Here is a 16,165-nt window from a genome sequence, read left to right on the forward strand (position 1 = left end):
GCCTGCTGCCACTAAAATTCGTTAAGGCTGTGTTTTAACTGGAGATTTTACGGAGAATTGGAAGACCATCACAAACCTCAGTACTGGGAACAAGCTAGCAAAGGAGTTTAGCTAACGTAAGCTAAAGTGGCAGTGTCTGTTTTTGTTTTTGACGCTGTCGCCGGTACGAGATTCCGGAATGGCACCACTTACCTCAACATCCAGCTGTGAAAGCTGCATCAACCTGAGCCAAAAAGTGATCGAGCTGGAACAAAGGATATCCACGCTATACCAAATCCAGGGGGCTGAATGCGAACTTGACACGATCCTCCTTGGCAAAGCTCAAACCACCGCTACTAGCGCTGAGCTAGCCGACACAGTGCACCATCCAGCTGCTGTGTCCCAAGATCCCGCCAACAGTCAACACAGGCTCTCAACTTGCGTCGCTGCTGCTTCTGCCAAGGACGAGAACTCCTGGTTTCAGCTAGGGGCCAGACCCAAGGCTCTGGTCAGCTCCACTCCACTCCAACCAGCGCCATGGACCATGGTTGAGACGCGTGGTGGCTGCAGAGAGGGCAGGAGGATCCGTCTCTCGCACCCTCACCCCTCTGGTGAGGTAGTATTGGAGAATAAATTCAATGTCCTGGATCCTGTGGACTTTCCTCCTCTGACTGCTAGCCCTCGCCATCCCGCTGTGTCGCAGAGGTCTGCGCCATCTCCACCACTACGCCCCCGGAGCCGCGGCGGGCAACCCGACGCTGTGGTGCAAACTCACCGCGGAGAGCTGTGCTTTACCCCGGCTCCTCGGAGAAGAGGACCCACGGCGCGGCTACCTGGGAGTCACTCACGCAGTCCGGCTGGCGCATCTCCATCTGAACACCCCCGGCGTCGCGGCGCGGGCATCTCAGATGGCCAACAGCCCCCAGTGGCACCTCCTCTCTCCACGCTGGTCCTCGGGGATTCCATCGTCAGGAACGTGCGGATGAGGGGGGCGCTCACGCTGTCGTTCCCGGGAGCCACTGTTGTTGACATAGTGGACAGAATTCCCAACATTCTGGCATCCCACCCACAGGTTAACCGGCTCATCATCCACATCGGCACCAATGACATCCCCAAACAGCAATCTGAGCTGCTGAAGTTGGACTTCCTCGAACTCTTCAGCCTCCTTGGTCAGCTGCAGGTGAGTGCTTTTATCTCTGGGCCCACCCCCACCTGTGGCAGAGGGATAGGCCGTTTCAGCCGGCTGCTCAGCCTTAACACCTGGCTTTCCTCCGCCTGTGTCTCCCACGGCGTGGGTTTTATTAACAACTTTGATGCCTTCTGGGAGAGGAGGCATCTTTTTGGGGCAGACGGGCTCCACCTCAACGCCTGGGGACGCCGTTTGCTGTCCGCCAATTTGGCATTTGGCGTACAGCACTCCCGCACATCGCCCTGTCACTACCCCAAACTGACATTACCTGCTGATCCGTCTGCCACTGACTGATGTTCCCCTGGTCCCAGCTCCTATATTTGTTCCACTTTTAACAGTAATACACAAAACTCTGGACTAGGACCTTTCTCTCCCACAGTCAACACAATACCCGTCATAATCACAAACAGAGAGCAACAGAATTATCATAAATCCAGTAACTCCAAAAATATTAATAACCTCCGGCCTCTTCAAAAATATCAACATCCATCCAACTCTATTGTCAAAAATCCACCAGTCTCAATCAGTATGGCACTTTTAAATGTACGCTCTCTGTCGAACAAGTCTTTTATTATTAATGATTTAATTTTAGATAATAAACTTGACTGTTTATTTTTAACTGAAACATGGCTGGGTTCGGATGCACCAGTTGTTCTCACTGAGGCCTCCCCACCAAATTTTAATTTCTCTTTTTCTATTAGAAGTGGTAAGAGAGGTGGTGGGACTGCATCTTTAGCCAACAACACAATCACCTCCAAACAAATTTTATTTGATCATTTTACCACTTTTGAATTCCATGCTATTGTTTTCAGCAGCCCTCCAGTTTTATCTGTCACAGTTTATAGACCACCTAAAGACAGCGCTGCTTTTATCAAGGAATTCTCAGAATTTTTAACAAACATACATTCAAAATATAACATGATAATTTTAACCGGTGATTTTAACCTGCACATAGATAATCCTTCTGACCCTGCAACAAAAGAATTCTTAAACATTCTTCACTGTTTGGATTTTACCCAGCACGTCACGCAGCCGACTCACAACAGAGGACACACTCTGGACCTGGTCATCACCCATGGGCTGTCCACCAGCGTGTCCTCTGTTGTTGACTTGGCTGTCTCTGACCACTACTGTGTGTTTTTTAACATCACCGGTTTTATTCAGCGGGAGACCTCGGTGCGAACTGTGAGGAGGCGCTATCTAACCTCTGAAGTGGCTGCAAATTTTACCAGGGTTTTAGATGAATGCCCCCCTGTGATTTTACCTGCATCCTGCGATTTGATTTTTAGTTATTTCAACAGCAAACTGAAGAAAAGCCTTGACTCCGTTGCTCCACTCACCACCAAAAAGATTAACGTAAAACATGCATCACCTTGGAGAAACGAAGAAGTCAAAAAACTCAAAAGAAATTGCAGGGCAGCAGAAAGGAGATGGAGGAAAACTAAAAATAATATCAACCATCAAATATTTTGCGAGCAACTTAAAGTGTACAATAATACATTAAGGAAGTCAAGAAATTCATACTTCGCCAAAATAATCAGTATTAACAAAAATAATCCCAAGGTCCTCTTTTCCACCATAGATCACTTATTTAACCCTGATTTTAACAGCTCCCAAAGAACCCCCACAGACTCGCTCTGTGAGCAGTTTGCAGACCACTTCAGGGGAAAGATCAGCGCCATCAGATCTGATATTTTATCTAATCGTGATATGATTTTAAATACATCTGAGGGCTCGATTGTACCTGAGGAGACACTGGACAGCTTTGTCCTGGTTAATGCTGAGAACTTTCAGAAGGTTTTCTCCACAGTGAGACCCACCACATGTCTTTTAGATCCAATTCCTTCTTCACTCTTTAAAACACTTTATGGATTTTTTGAGGCTGAGCTTTTATGCATGATGAATTGCTCTCTTCAGTTGGGTGTCTTCCCTGCTGCCTTTAAAACGGCGGTGGTGAGGCCCCTTCTGAAGAAGAGCAATTTGGATTGTAATGATTTTAATAACTACAGACCTGTATCCAACTTACCATTTTTAAGTAAAGTCTTAGAAAAACTTGTTTTTACTCAGATTACTGATTTTCTCAATGATAGACAGATCCTGGAGATATTCCAGTCTGGATTTAGGGTGAACCACAGCACAGAGACGGCTCTCCTAAAGGTTTTAAATGATCTTAGATGTAACTGGGACGCCCAAAAGCTCTCAGTCCTGGTGCTACTGGATCTAAGCGCAGCCTTTGATACAGTAGACCACGCTATTCTTTTAAACAGACTGAAACACATGGTGGGCCTCTCTGGTGCTGTACACAGCTGGTTCACTTCCTATCTCTCTGACAGAACTTTTATGGTGAGTATGGATACATGCTCCTCTAAGATCCATAAAATGACATGTGGTGTGCCTCAAGGGTCGGTTCTAGGCCCTGTACTTTTTAATTTGTATATGCTCCCTCTCGGCGGTGTCATCAGGAGGCATGGAGTGAACTTCCACAGTTACGCTGATGACACGCAGCTGTACATCTCCGTGTCTCCTGATGACACCAGACAAATGGATGCCCTCTTTAACTGTATCTTGGATATAAGATCTTGGATGGCAGAAAACTTTTTACAACTTAACCAGGACAAAACTGAAGTTTTAATTGTCGGTCCTGAGGCTCAGAGAGAGAAACTCTTGTCTAAATTACAGGCATTTTCACTATGTCCTTCGCTACAAGTGAAAAACCTGGGTGTTATTTTTGACTCTGAGCTTGGTTTTATCCCACATATTAAACATGTAACTAAAATTGGATTTTATCATCTAAAAAATATAGCCAGAGTCCGCCCTATTCTCTCTCGGGCCAACACGGAGATGCTGATGCATGCTTTTATTACCAGTCGCATTGATTACTGTAATGCCCTGCTCTCTGGTCTTCCTAAGAAGAATATTTCAACTTTACAACTCTTGCAAAACTCGGCAGCTCGTGTGCTGACGAAGACCAGAGGGCGGGCCCACATTACACCGGTTTTAGAATCGCTGCACTGGCTCCCCGTGTGTTTCAGGATCGATTTTAAAGTTCTTTTATTGGTTTTTAAATGTCTTAATGGTCTTGGGCCTTCCTATCTCTCAGATCTGCTTTTACCATACGAACCCTCGCGGACCCTGAGGTCCTCTGGTACTGGCCTTTTGATTGTCCCTAAAGTCAGGACACATACTCACGGAGAGGCAGCGTTTCAGTGGTATGGTCCTCGTCTGTGGAACAGCCTGCCGGAGGAGCTCAGGGCCGCAGAGAACGTACATGTTTTCAAGAACAGGCTCAAGACCCACCTTTTTAATTTAGCTTTTACTTAGCGTTTATTTATTTTATGCTTATTTATTCTATCCTGTTATTCTATTATTAATTTAGGATTTACCTAATATTTGTTTGATTTTATTCTTATTCATTTTTTAATCTTCTTATTCTATTTATATTTATATTGTATCCTGTTCTTATTTATTTTATCATTTTACCCTATATATATTGTATTGCGTCATATCTCCAGTGTTTCCTCGGAGGGCGCTCTCTGCACCGGGGCTGTTATTGACCGTGGCTGCTGGGTCTCTGGGGTCCTCTCAGCCTGGCTGGGGGGCTCCTTTGCCTCCCTCCTGCTGTGTGCCCAGCCTGGAGGCTGCGGTCTGTGACCGGCTCCCGGTGCAGACGGCTCCCTGTTATAGTGTTTCCTCACTTGGCTCATGCGAGCCCAGCCCAATTTTTACTCTTTAAGTGTGCGCGTGTGTGTATGTGTGTGTGGGTGGGGGGATATATGTGTATTGAGAGTGTGGGGAGTGAGTTGGAGGGTGGGGTGGGCTGCTTTTAACTATGTAAAGCACTTTGTGCTACATTTTCTCTGTATGAAAAGTGCTTTATAAATAAAGATTGATTGATTGATTGATTGATTGATTGATTGATTGATCCTCGTCTGGTCCAGCCTTCGTCCCCGCATCCTCGGCCACAGCATCCTCATCTTCACCCACTGCGCCTGGTCCAGCCTCCGCTTCAGCATCCTCATCAGCATCGCCTGGTCCAGCCTCCGCTTCAGCATCCTCATCAGCATCGCCTGGTCCAGCTTCAGCATCCTCATCAGCCTCGCCTGGTCCAGCCTTCGTGTCTGCATCCTCGTCTGGTCCAGCCTTCATGTCTGCATCATCGTCTGGTCCGGCCTTCGTGTCTACATCATCGTCTGGTCCGGCCTTCGTGTCTGCATCATCGTCTGGTCCGGCCTTCGTGTCTGCATCATCGTCTCCGCCTGCTGCGGTCCCGGCTTCCGTGCCCTCAGCCTCGCCTGGCCCAGCCTCGTTTGGGTCTGGAGCTAAACGGCCGTTTTCTGGACTACTGGCCGGGCGCCGTTGCCTGACTGGCCGCCGTTGCCTTCCGCACGGCCGGCCCCCGGACCGCCATTGCCTGAGCGGCCGCCGTTGCCTTCCGCACGGCCGGCCCCCGGACCCTCTTCACCTGAGTGGCCGCCGTTGCCTTCCGCACGGCCGGCCTCCTGAACCTTTTGTGCGCCTCCACGGCCTTCTTCGTGGCCGGCCTCCTGAACTGTCCCATCCTGGCCTCCTGTGTTATCGGGCCCCTGGCCGGCCACCTGAACTGTGTTTTGGACTCTGCTCCCCTGTGAGGTTTTTTTTTGTGAACATTTGTTTGGGACTCTGGGGCCTCCGTCTTTGGTCTTGGCCCGGTCCCTCCGTCCTGGGCCCCCTGCCGCCCGCCCGGATCTGGTGGTGTGTTTCTGTGGCTGTCGGGGGCCAGCCCTTGAGGGGGGGGTACTGTCATGGTCCTGCGACCATGACTCAGTGACTTTATGTTCATGTTCTTTATTGTTATTACTTTCATTATTATTCATGGCTGTTTTGGGATGGTTTGTGTTTGGGATTTTAGACACTGGGTTCTGGGTTTGTGCTCCCTCTGTTGGTCCCTGGTGTTAGTGTTCCCCTGTCTCGTCAGGTTAATCAGGTCCAGCTGTTTCCCCCACCTGTGTGTGATTTCCCAGTGTCTCTTTGTGTACTTATAGTGTGTGATTTCCTCTGCTCCTCGTCGCGTCGTCTGTGTTCATACCCGGTGAATCCCCTGCGTGCTCTCCCTGCTGTTCTCCCTTCATGTTCAGGTTTGCCACTCCCTTTGTGTAGTTTCTCCCAGTTTAGTTCGTCCTTAGTTCTGTTTTGCCATCTCCACTTTATGTTCAGTATTGTCAATAAATCACCTTCACATCTGAGTAAGTGCTGCATCTGAGTCCTCCTTTCCACTCTTCACACGGCCGCTGCCCCGGACCGTGACACTTCCACCTGCTGGGTGAGTTCTTTGTTAACTCGTTCTAGTTTCAAAGTGGATCCCTGGGGTTTTTCTTTTTGGACCGTCCTTTATTTTTGGACCTTGCTAATTATTAACGGGTCTTTCTCTTGTACTTCACCTACTATAATTTTCTCTCTTATGTACACTAAAAAAAAATCCATCACTTGTGTTATCCCACTAAAACACTTTACTACACCCAGCAGGAATATAAAGGAATACACGCTGCTTAGTGGGGTTCTTTGTGACCCTCAATCTCAACAAAGGAAGTGGAGACAGCAAACACAGCATGACTCACAGAACCACAACTACCACACTGAGGAAAAATTCATATAATAAATATAAAAAACGAGACTAAAGATGGACCAGTTTAGCTTAAGAGGAGAAGTTAGAGCAGGTCTAAATAATTTAGTTCATAATTTGGAATTTCCAGCTGTAGCACAGTCAAGAGGTCACATTCTTAGGCAAGAAAATACTGCCAAATTGTTCCACTGTGGACCTAGTTTAACAGTTTGTTAGTCTTTTATATTTTGTGAAACTGAAACCATCTGTTTCTATTTAGTGCAAGAACTTTGAAGATTTTTCATTTTTCATGCCATGTTTGAATGCAGAATGAACTGTGAGATCAATACAGCTCGGTAGGTTTTGTTGTAGCAACAAACAAATTCAAACATGTACTACAGATTGTGTAAGAAGCATTAAGTTTGATCATTATTCTTCATGAAGAAAACTAAAGGTTTTAGCCACTTTTCAAGCCCATGGAGAGTGACGGTTTAATACTTAAAACCAACTGCACAATTATCACTATAATGTAACAATTTCATACATCTTTTTTCAAATTATCTACAGCGATTTTTATTATCATGATTTATTTCCTAAAGGTCTACATAAATTGTGTTCTCTGTCTGTTGAAATGATAAATGCATCAGAACTCTCAGCTGTGTTGCAGTGAATACACACCAGGCTGTTTTGTAACTCCTGTGAGGAACTTCAATAATAACCCACCTGAGAGCTGCCACCCTGCCTCTGCTTTTGTTTCAAACTCCCAAGAGCCCTTCAGTGAGTGGATCATTCAAACTAGACCACTTTGTCTTTTGTGTTTACTCAATAACATGCATTGTTCAAACATAGCAGAGTAGTGTGTGTTTTCCTATGATCCTAGAAAGTTTTGTATGGATTGTGTGAGATCAAGTAATGCATTGCTGTTTGTTTCACTCAGCTTATTATGGCTGATGATCTAACAAACTGCTGTTTATACTCTTGTGTACCTTTAACCTCTTTATTGATAAAACAGGTTTTATTTTACATCAAATACTTTTCAGCTTTCTTATTAAGTGCACATTTGTTCGGAGTGAAATATATATTTATGCAGGTTTTGCATTGATACCATTCGTGCCCTGCATCTTAATCTTATTTGAAGTTACCTCAAAGTAATGAATGCAATGAAAACCTGAGAACACTTGGATAGAAGAACATTAGTACTGCTTGATCTCTGGATGTTTTAACAGACCTGATTAGTCATTATTAGTTATTAAAAGTATCTAGAATAATTCCTAAATATACAACAGTGCCTTGTTCATTTTTCACCTCATTTGGGACATGTTTTTATCATTGTGAAACTGGCTTGTTCCATCGCATATGAGCTAGAGGACTCACTACTTTGGAAGTCATTTTTCCTTTTATATGGCATCAGCAAATCTACTTTGTACACCTCCAAGAATTATTGGAGTTTAACGTCATTGTAGAGGTGTGGTGTTTGTGCTTTACATCGTTTTCAGATCTCTGTCAGTGTATTAAAAGCGTTGGCGTGTTCCTTCTTGCGTAATGCGTTGTGATGAGCTTTTATTTAGGACTGGGGTTTCACTGTGCACTTCCCCTGCCGATCTTGGCTCTTGCTGACAGTGTGGTAAAAATACCATGCCTTCACTTGCGTCAACAGAGACAGTTCCTCTACCTTTCCAAACAGCAGATTTCACACATACGCTACAGAGGATTTATTTATTTATTTGTTTGTTTATTTGAAGTGTAGCTTAAACTGAACATGTGAGTTTCTTCTCCTTTACTGCTACAGATAGAGGCAATGCATGTGGCTCCTGCCGCCTACTCTCAGCTGCAGAGACAAAGAACCCAAGGGCCTGTATGCGCACAGGTCAAGTACATCCCACTCAGTGTTGTTCCCTTTTGGGTGATGAGTGGATGTGGCAGAACATGGCTCGGCAGGTGGCCCGAATGCCATTCAGAGAGCCTCATTTAGCACATACGTAAAGGATGTTCTTCTCAAAGTGGGAGTCTGTGTTTGTTGTGTTTGCACATGCGTGTATGTGCAGGCAGGTGTGCAAAAACACTGGCTGTTTGAAGTTGCCTTTCAGTCTAGAAGAAAAGCTGCTCTAGTCCCTTATCAGCAGGTAAACTAGTTGGTATGTGTGTTTATACTTTTTTAGATGATTTTCACTTGAATGCAAAGTTAAATTCTGAATTTTCATGAAGATGAACACCCACTGCAGATTTTTTTTTTTATCTATATGCACAACACTCTATATCCGTTTTTGTTTTGACAGCTTGTTTAGTTTTCAGTCTTTTGATGAAAATGTGAGCTAAGTTTTAGCCAACAGACTCTAAAGGCACTGTAACCTGTTTTTCTTTAGCAAACTTTCAGCCTCACTTGTTATGTGTGCTTTTGATCGGTGAATCTTCTGTGTTTTCTGACTCCAGCGGAAAAGGCGCTATTTCTGTGTTCCCACACAGTTTACATGAAGCAAGCAAAACAGATTAACTCTTCTCTGTGACTGTGGCTATCATTTCCAAACTGTTTGAAGCTTTAGCTTTAGATCTGGCATTACCATGGCTACCTGGTCTTCCTACTGCTGGGTGGGTTATCATTCAGAAGCTGACTCCCTCTCTTGTTCGCTAAATTCATGTTTCCATGCCTGGAGTTTGACCGAGTGAAGGTAAACGGTTACATAACACTAATACAGTGATATTTCTTAAATAAATGACAGGCTGCCATCAGTTATTACTCATTCCACATGAGCTTGCCTTTTCAGAACTGCTTACAGGGGTGTTGTTGTGCATCTATCGGGGTACGGCTAGCCAGTAATTAAATCCCAATTTAAAATTTTCAGTGTGTCAAAATGTGCTATCTTGCTTATTCCTTACTATTCTGATCTCTTTTGAGTTAATCACATCAAATGATGTTTAATACAGTAATTCAAGCAATAAACTTTTGACAAACTGGCTAATACCTGGACAATGACTCAGCTTACTGTCAGGTCGTGTTAGGATGCAATAATCTTGATTCTTGTTTCATGCAGAGCACAAATCCACGCAGCAACAACATCCTTGCTATATATTCAAGTTGGCACTTCAGTCTCTATTTTGGGTTTTGTTACACTGGTACTCTGCAATAGAAAAAAAAATCTATTTTCTTGCTGCGTTTCCCGCTAGTATCAGTCTAAAGGAAAAGAAAGAAGCAGCTGTAACGGCTAAACTTTAAGAGGTTTAACACACTTTTACTGCCCAATAAGCCGGGTTTATTTTATTTGGCTGAAACCTGGAGAGTAGGTTAGCCGATAAAAAGAGCTTAGAGATGCTCATGACTGCTTGCTAACTGCAGTTTCATAGGTTGTCTTGGTGGTTCTTAGCTGACTGTGGTGTAATTTAGCCTCATTAGCCTCTTGACACAGAAACGACTGTGTCAGACATTTCTGTTCCAAAGTAATTCTGGCTCAGCAGGTAATATATTTCTGGAAATTTCTGATGTAGTGGTATCCCACTGCAGAAGTGATCCTAGTGATTCTAAATGGAAGTGCAAGGATTCATATTTTTGACTGTGGATGGCAGATGACATGGATGGATTGAAAGAACGTTGTGGCATTTGAGGCTTTATGATAATGTTACCTGCACACTGCTCTATTCAGATTTCCTAAACATGTTAAGCTGGGAGGACCCTGGGGTCATGAGGACTGGAAATGGGACTGGGAAGCTGCTGGTTTGCGCAGATTCCAAATACGCAGCAGAAAATGAACAGATTAATGAGATGACAGATTTGTCGAGCAATTAACAATTCAACTTCACCCCAGGGTGAAAATCTTTGAGTGAAAGGGACCAGGTTGGGCATTTCCAAGTTGACCTACAATGAAAGCGAGGCTTCATTTTAAGAATTCCTTCATTCAGAAGTCATAAAGATATTCCAGGGATATATGGAGACATTTTCAGGTGCAGAACTACAGCAAAGTTAATGCTAAATGAGGCTTATTTTTATGTGTAACTTCAAGAAAGTAATTACATCGTGGACGTTTAGAGAAAGGCATTCAAGTTGAACATTTTAGCCTGTTAATTAAAAACAGTTACATACAGTTTTTATATGGGCTTGTCGGATAGTAAAATTTACATTTCCATCTTTTTCCACATGAGATCAGCAGCATTTCAAATGTAGTTTTATTCGAGTTTTCCTGTCAGCTGGAGTCTTTTGAGCTTGGTTTGTCTCTTCACTGGTATACCTTCAGGGCCACACTGGTCTCCTCTTATGTTGAGCTGTTGCATCTAGCTCTTCCAATTTTAATGTTACCCCATCCCAGTGCTTTCCCTCTCACAAAAAAAGCTGAACTCTCTGAGGTTGGCCGTGGGGGGGGCTTTGTACTTTTTGAAAGAGTCTGAAGAGTCAGTGGTGTGCCCACTGCAGCTGACAGTGGGTGTTACTCAAGCTAACACTTCTTGACTTTCTGTGTCTATTACCTCACACACCCAGGAACACTAATCTAATAGCTGGTTAATGAGTTATGATCAAAAGTTGTTAAGAATAACATTTTTTGAAGCTTTCCCTTTGTGGAATTATGTACAACTAAACTTAACTCAGCTCACAGAATATTACTCATACTGCATACCATAGCTGGACTGGCCATCGGGCATACCGGGCATTTGCCCGGTGGGCCGCTGGCGATTTTTTGTTTTTATGGGCCGATGGATTTTTTTTTTTTTTTTTTTTTTTTTTTTTTTAGGAAGGGTATATATAATGAAAGGTGTTGGATTGGCCAATTGGTCATGATCGACTCTGGGCTGGACCAATTACAGCCGAGGAGGCTGGATGCACCCTCCCCCTTGTTTAGCAATCACGTGATTTTCGCGCATTGCATGCCGGGAACTCGTGGCAAAACAATCCAAGTACCGCATCAAATGCAAACATTTGCAGCACCGCAAAACGTTCATTCTCCGGTTCCAATACCTTCTTTTTTTTCTTTGCCGCACAAAAAAGGAATGTACAAAACAAAAGGAGAACAATGCCGGTCCGTACAAAGACAGACTCGACGAAAAGACAAAGAAAAGATACGAGGAAAAAATCAAAGGAGTGAAAGAGTGGACAAAAGACGTCAGCGTGCTGCCCAACTTTCACCACGCTCAGATTTATAATTATACGCTTCTTGGAGTGAGTGCATACACTCATGAAGTTTAGTAACTTCAGGTCACTGCAACAAGCCCAGGTACAGTTTACCGACGGATGGGTACAGGACCTTGAAACGCACCGTGTAGAACGAAAGACTATTGTACATATCATAAGTTTACCAGTCTCACAAATCGTCTTCATAAATACACATTCATTAACAGTTTATTAATAGGACCTTTGAGCTCAACGGTAATTAATTAGTAGTGGAAATAATTTCTGGTAGTGTAACAGTGTTTATGTGGTATTATTCCACTTGCCACAAATATCAGTGTAATGGGGAAACAGCGCCCCCCCTCTCGGTGTGGCTGGCTGCAGTAATCGCTGCCAGTCTGCCGTAGCCATACGAGAGGTGAGTTGTATTGTTCCGCACACAACATAGCTAAGTAGTACAGACACATAAAACATGTTTGATTAGCTGAAGAGCACCGAGTGTAATAAGTGCTTAGTGGACACATGTCCAACACCAGTTTTATGTACTTTTCATTTGTTTATTAATGTGTGAAACTGTATGCTAAAGCGGAATGCTAATGAGATGTTCTGCCGTAGTGTGCTGTGTGGAGTGGTGTGTGGCGAGCCTGTGCACTGATAATACACCGTTGTTTCCATTCAGGTACATCATTTGTTGTTGCTGTTATTTTATTGTATATTAGAAATTGTAATATTGCTGCAGTAATCGCTGCCAGTCTGCCGTAGCCATACGAGAGTGTGCTGTGCGGAGTGGTGTATGGCGAGCCTGTGCACTGATAATACACCGTTGTTTCCATTCAGGAAATAAAGTGGCAACGATCGATCAGAGACTCCTTGTCTTTTTAAAAACACTACACAACGCAGAGTCGAGGAGTCTGTTTGGGCCGAACTGTTGCAGCGGGATGAAGCAGAAACCGGTTACAGTAGCATTACAGAAATGTAGCAGTGACAATAATATTGTATGTTGTAATCGCAATGGACAATTAGTGATACAAAACAACTGTTTTATCTTGTGAATAAAAGTATATGGTTTTGTCAGTGTACCATGGTTATAACAGAAGCGAAACGCAATATTGTGTCAGGACAATTCACTATTTATGCACAATAAACAAAGGAGCATAGCGCGACAATTTCTGTTCAGCGCCAGACTTGCTTGTAATCTATATCACCAATTATGTTAAGAAAAATGACGCATTAACCACTACAAAACTCTGACCTTTGTGGGAATGCTTGGATCAGACTAACATGTGAGCTGGAGTGTTCTGAGATGTTATATTTGGTATATCCAGACCATCCGTCGGCTCTTACTTCGGAAACATGGCTTAAAAATTTTCACTTCAACGACGTAATCCGATAAAAAAAAACGATCTCTTTACCCATCGGCTTCCCGTGGCTGTCATGCGACCGGCTATTGCAGTTAATAATACAACAGCTTCTTGCCATTTTTTGGGTTTCTTTTTATCGCTGTGTAACTGAGTTCAATTGAAAGCCTGCGTGCGCTAGTACCTCTTGCCACAAGTTCCCAGAATCCTTTGCGGTTTTATCCCTGAATGACGTCACATTTCAATCTTTATCCTGGTGGGCCGGTCTCTAGTCAAAATGCCCGGGCCGATTTTTTGTCCCAGTCCAGCCTTGCTGCATACACCAAACTGGGTATAGTGGGCTGTAGTTTCAAACTGAGTGCTTACACACTCCCAACAGACACCATTACATCACATACTGGTCTCTGGTTTCACATTTGAAACCCTCAACATTAGCATTTTACCGACTGCCCCATTGTTCTACTTGAGCCAGAAGTGACCATATTAGGAAACCATGTTATTTATCACATAATTGCCTGTTTTAGTACATCTTTCAATAATAACAGTCACAATATTAACTTTGAACCTTGACAAAAAAGTTAAGAAATAAGTTCAAGTTTTTGTTTTTGTTTTTTTGTTTTGTTTTTACAAGACTTCAACAGTTCTTCATGGGAGTCATGATTGACAACAAACCATATGAGCTCGACGGGCAACCAGCTTTGACAAGGGGACATTCACCTTAGTCACTTTGCTATTTATTTCAAAATACTCCAAAATCTCAGGCGGCTGAGGCAGTTTTTGTGTTTTGCAATTACAAGTAGGGTCATACTTTCAAACAACCTCTTTTTAGTTTCAAAGAGGTATGACAGGTACTTCCCAGAGTTTGACCTGCACAGGCCCATCCACTCAGTGTCATCCTCTGTCATGCTCGTCATTACGACTGCTGCAGAACTACTGTTGATCAAATAATAATGAATTCAATAAATATATATTTAATTGAATCGATATGGGCAAATTGCGTGAATTAGTGTAACTTACTTTAGTGAGACTTTACTGGGTGGGCCTGGACCCCTGAAGCCCATCCAAAGAGTTGATGCTGATGGGAGTCATCTCTAAAGTCAGCTTCAAGTTGCCATTAGCAAAACTGCAGTTTTGGCACTCCCATGTTGACTTATTTTCCAGCCACAGAGATGCCACCGCTATGACCTACTTACATCACTCAAATTAAACCACTATATTTTTAGCTGATGTCCACTTGGTCGTTAACACTTGGATTAGAGCATTCACACTCTCCTTTACAAAAGCAGAGCCAAGAGGCAACATCTCCAAAAGTTGATTCTGTTCATCTGGACGTAGCGTTTTGTGGGAGAAACATTTCGTCACTCATCCAAGTGACTTCTTCAGTCTCAGCTGACTGCAGGTTTCCCCAGATCTTATAAACAGTACATTTGCATAATGACTGAAACCAGCCCAGTGAAGAAACAATGGGCTGGGAGGTCAGTTCCTTAAATTTAATTATGCTACGCTACGTCCAGATGAACAGAATCAACTTCTGGAGATTTACTTACCTGGATGATTGAGCAAGCATCAAGAGACAACATGGTAACTAAGGACCTGATTTCAGAGATAGAGCTCAAACTTTGTTTTTACTTTAATAATACCGCTCGGCAAATATTTGACTACATATCGATTCTTCTGAAACTCCAAATATTGCATTAATGATTTTGTTGAATCAGACCAAATACACTAAGCTGGCTGTATACATGACTGATACGTGACTGTAGGAATGCAGTTCAATATGCATGAGAAGCAGTTGGGTTCTGGACGCGTTCTTCACAGAATATCACTGGATGGACTGAAGGCAGACTCACTGATGTGGAAAACAGATCTAAATGGTCGCTACTAATTTATTTATCTGCCATTGTGGACTACTTTGCAGAAGCTGACGGATTGTTTCAGTGCGCCAGTCACTCATTAGCCTCCCCCAGCACAAACGGATCACGCTGAGCAAAGATTTCAGTTCATAATTAATTCAAGCTTAGCAGCCTTTTCTGCAGTGGTGAGATGCAGCGCTCATACTTTGCATACTTAAGTAAGCAAGAAAATTCCTTTGTTTTGATTTTGCTCACGTTCTAAAGCGACGGTTTGCTGGGATAAACCGTGTCAATAAGCATAAAAGCTGTAGGCACGCAGAGGTTATCTTTTTTTTTTTCTTTTTTGACCAAGCCTGCATTGTAGGGAAGTTTGTTTTGATGCTGCTTTCATTGAGATTGCCTTTAGCTAAACAAACTTTTCTCATTCATTAAAATTCCATTTCATGCCCTCATACTAATCAAACTTTTCTCTCTCCCAATAAAAGCTATTTGCAATAAGTCCAGGAGTCCTTTGTGTTGCCCGGTTCTTGTGCACAACCATTCAAGGCTTTTTGGGAGAGCAATCAAGTACTTCAGGGTCTGTTTTAAAGAGACTGTTGGCAGCCAAAAAAGGTCTGAGAGCCAATCTCACCTCTGCATGCCGTGTTTTCGGCGACTGTGCTTGGAAAGGAGCCACCTCACACAAGGTACGCACAAGGCTGACACTTTGCAATTACTCATTTCAATCAGATTTCATATTTAAGTTAAAGCATGAAGGCATGGTCCACCCACCCACACACCTGCTGTCATCAAGTGAAAGCCAACAGATTTGTTCTGATGTGAAAAATGCATTGCTCGGTTAAGCTTTGCTTCCAGTCTGGAAGGGAGGGGATTTGGGAAGGTAAAACCAGGCAGAGAGGAGATAATAGGATTTATTTGACTGTGTTTTTGAGTGTTTTCAACAAAACTGAGCCTCGTCGCAATTAAAGAGCTTGCACAAGCCCAGAGGTGGATTTTGGCTAAGTGACGACTCATCACATCAAGTGTTGAGTGTGCAGGTAAATAAAATGAACTTGGCTGTAAGAGTGTGTTAAAATCGCTTCAAGTTTGACAGTCGCAGCCACTTCGTTGCTAAAATCA

The 16,165-nt window shown here is 43.5% G+C and overlaps 1 protein-coding gene across 4 annotated transcripts in view; it reads right to left on the reverse strand.

Annotated features, from left to right (window-relative positions):
- brinp2 (bone morphogenetic protein/retinoic acid inducible neural-specific 2) overlaps positions 1-16,165 on the reverse strand; it is a 292,899-nt gene that overhangs the window by 128,272 nt on the left and 148,462 nt on the right. The gene's annotated exons all lie outside the window — the stretch shown is intronic.

The sequence above is a fragment of the Aulonocara stuartgranti genome (assembly GCF_965226115.1).
Source record: "Aulonocara stuartgranti genome assembly, chromosome: 18".
NCBI classification, from domain to species: Eukaryota; Metazoa; Chordata; class Actinopteri; order Cichliformes; family Cichlidae; genus Aulonocara; species Aulonocara stuartgranti.